Below are 3,347 nucleotides of genomic sequence, written 5' to 3'. Positions count from 1 at the left end.
TCAGAATAAATCAAATCTTTTGCATTAACTCAATCAAATCAAATCACTTTCTGCTTTAGAAATATTGTTGGCGTAAGTATAAGTCGGTCATGATTGGCGTTAAACTACTAGAATATGTGTATGCCCCCGTTACAACACATGGACATTTATCTAGTTGTAAGTTAATTGCCATGTCCAACGCTTCATGGATTGCCATGTCCAATTAGCTACTTGTAAGTTAATTGCCATTTCCAACGATTTATGGTTGGTGTATGGAACCAGCACAGCGCATCTCCTCCTCGCGCAACGCATCTCCTCCTCTCCTTGCGCCGTCCCCGCGGGCGGCCGGGGGGAGCCCAGATCTGCCACCCCTCGTCCCGGGCAAAGCCCGCTCGGCCTAGGCGGCGGCGAGGCCTTCTTCTCCTCCTGCCCGAGGATGGCAGTGCGGGATGCTTTCTTCTAGTGGCGGCAAGGTGCGGCCGTGGGGCGCGGTGGCGCGATGGCACGGGCTGGCGGCGGTGGCTGCTGGTCGTACGTGGCGTCGTCCTCTCCTGGGCCGGCGGCGGGGGTCTGATGTAGGGCTCTCCGGTGGCGCGGCTGGGGCTTGCGGTCGGCCCTGCTGCTCGCGCGGCGCGGCTGCTAGCTGGTCAGGCGGCGGCACCTTGGAGCCTACTTCCAGTCCCCGGTGGAGATGGCGGCGATCCGTACACCAGACTTGGTGGAGGTTCTTTGAACAGATCTGGGTGAAAACCTTGCGCTCGGCTAGATGACAAAGCCGGCGATGGCGGCGCTCTTCTGTGTCGTTCTCTTCTTGAATACATCGCTCTGGAGAAGTTCCAGACCTCTATCTATTACCTCTGGGGGGAAACCGTAGGTGGGTAGATCGGATGACGGCGGCGCTCTTGCGTCGTTTCCCCCTTGGGGCGTCAGTCTTGGAGGTGTGCATGGGCTCGAGGGACCAGCAGACAACATCTTTGGTGGAGCGGTGTTTCATCTTACGCATCGACGACTGTGGATCTCGGCGGCGTGGCGCAGTGCAGTCTCGGTGTTCGACGTGTGTAGACGGACTCGCGCAGGAGGATGGCGCTGTCTGGCGTCATGGTGGCGTCGATGGCAGACCTGGCAAGGTCGTGGCGTTAGTATCTGCTCTGAAGATGGACCGGTGGAAGACGGCGGCGGTGGCCTGTGAGAGTGTGCCGGACTAGTGTGTGCCCCAGACCAGGTATATGGCTTGGTTGGGGCCTCCGGTTTTAGATGGTAAGCTTAGGTGCGAGGTCTGTTTGGTATTAGGCTCGGACTATCGGCACCCCTTCATCAAGTGGATAGAAGTAATGACAGATGTTGCCAAGATGTGACTTCAGACTTACTCATGTACTACTTTGTGAATAATTAATAAAATAGTTACATGCATTGTCGAGATGCAGATGCCGAAGATGGCCCTCCTTTTCAAAAAAAAAATGAAACCAGCGCAGCTTTGAGAGCATGTTCAGTGCTTTGTGGAGACCGTTGTATCCTACTAGCAACAACGCCATGTCCAACGCTTCATGGACAGGTTGGAGCGCAAGCGTCGCCGCAACCTGGTGTTGTACGGCCCGAGCTCAGAAGTGTATTGCTCCCTCCTATGCATCATCCCTCGCAGATTAAGTTCATCCGCTAGCTGTTCCATATTGATATACTAGGACGATCTAGCTAGTAATATTAAGATGTTGTGAGACCATTAGTCCTAAAATGTATGTATTCATATATGCACGCATGCAGGGAGCGCAACAAAGCCATCGTTCTCCCACATGTCCAGATCACCCTTCGCCATTACAATTTGAACAACCCGGTAATAGATCATTACCTTGCTTGGTTGTTTGAACAAGTTTTGTTGGATATTAGACTAGAAAATATTCTTTTTGCTATTTGACATGTTTGTTTGACGGGCCTTACTATATCTTCCTATGCTTTCCTTGTGCTCTATGTTTCAGGGTGCCGAGTTCGAGCCTGTCAGTCCTATGTCATGCAACCGTGTCGGTTTCAGGGGTGAGATTTGGTTTCACTTCAACATTTTAGCTCGCCGCCGCCACGAAAAGCACAACTTCTGGGCTCGCGGGAGGCTTGTTCCAGAACCAGATACCTCTGAGAAATAAGGCTGAGCTACACTATGACCGCTTCGGCAAACCAGTTGTCGAAACATGCATCATATTGGGTGGGTAACTGTACAATTAACTACTTGAATTATTCTAACATATGTTGATTCCTGCATTTGTCCTAGTTTTCTGCTAGCTGTGTAGTACTCCCTCCAACTTAATTTTAATTTAAAAAACATGGCCATACAAATTTTGTCGAAAGTCATATGGTGCATGAATGGTTCGACCAAATTTGTAGGAACACCCATCAACAACTACAATATTAAATAGATATAATATGAAATTGTTGTTTATTGTACATGTTATGATACTAATTTGGCATTGCAATCGTTGATATTTTTTCGTATAAATGCAGTCAAACTTTGCACCATTTGACTTCAGACATAATTCATACTCGCACTTTTCAAGCATGGAGGGAGTATTATTTTCTCGAAGAGGCTAACTAGTACTCTCTTCGTCCCATAATATAAAAGCATTTTTTACACTAGAGGGAGTAGTTTTATTTTTGTAAGTAAGGGATACTAGCAGTTTATAAATTTATGAATTCCATGTCTCCGTACGTCCTGGTTGATCAAAGAAAACAAAGTTCTACTTTCACTTGTTTGCTCTACTTTGCATGAGAACCTTCAACGCATAACCTTAAGAGCAACCAGTACCCTCCGGAGGGTAGTTCTTAAAAAAAGGCTACCAAGGGTTGGCTGCTTTTCCTTTTCAATTGTATACATGCCCCCACGGTTTGGCTCTAGCATTTCATGACATTACACTGATAATGCATTATTCTCTTGTTAAACCTATTCTCTTGCCGGTTGCTAGTAATTAAACTAGTATCATCTGTTTGGGCTTTCCATTAGTCGACCAGATTCTCAGTCCCGGGATCTCTGAATTCTCGTTTTCAGATATCCTCATTGTGCACCTAATATCCTTGCCGATACATGTTGCAAGATATCTCCTCAATATAACTTTTGCATAACCAACTGGCTGCACGCATAACAGGACGTAAACACAATTGTACATGCAATATCTAGTCCATACGATCCAACAAATTGGTGACTAGTGAGTCAAATACCATTATGTATTTTGATGGTAAACATAGTGTGTAGTCAGTGTCTCCCTTTGAGAGCATGCTCAGTGCTCCGTGGAGACCGTTGTATTCTACTAGCAACAACGCCATGTCCAACGCTTCATGGACAGGTTGGAGCGGAAGCGTCGCCGCAACATGGTGTTGTACGGCCCGCA

The sequence above is a fragment of the Triticum aestivum genome, chromosome 2A (genome assembly GCF_018294505.1).
Source record: "Triticum aestivum cultivar Chinese Spring chromosome 2A, IWGSC CS RefSeq v2.1, whole genome shotgun sequence".
NCBI lineage: Eukaryota > Viridiplantae > Streptophyta > Magnoliopsida > Poales > Poaceae > Triticum > Triticum aestivum.
Note: the sequence above shows the minus strand (reverse complement) of the source record.